General features: G+C 50.2%; 1 non-coding gene across 1 annotated transcript; it reads left to right on the top strand.

The window, feature by feature from the left end:
* Window positions 1–11: 11 nt before the first annotated feature.
* Window positions 12–129, top strand: LOC116008803. Its single transcript, XR_004096159.1, has one exon. It is a non-coding gene; the product is annotated as a 5S ribosomal RNA (ribosomal RNA).
* Window positions 130–201: the final 72 nt, after the last annotated feature.

Here is a 201-nt window from a genome sequence, read left to right as displayed (position 1 = left end):
CAGTACATGACGGATGCGATTATACCAGCACTAATGCACCGGATCCCATCAGAACTCCGAAGTTAAGCGCGCTTGGGCGAGAATGGTACCAGGATGGTGACCCCCTGGGAAGTCCTCGTGTTGCATCCCCCACCCTCTTTTTAATTTTTCTTTTAAACCGCTGGACCGCTCGCTAAGGGTACTATCCTTTTAAACCGCTAA

This window comes from Ipomoea triloba, chromosome 16 (assembly GCF_003576645.1).
Source record: "Ipomoea triloba cultivar NCNSP0323 chromosome 16, ASM357664v1".
NCBI lineage: Eukaryota > Viridiplantae > Streptophyta > Magnoliopsida > Solanales > Convolvulaceae > Ipomoea > Ipomoea triloba.
The sequence above is the reverse complement of the archived record's forward strand: the minus strand, read 5'-3'. Positions and strand labels throughout refer to the sequence as shown.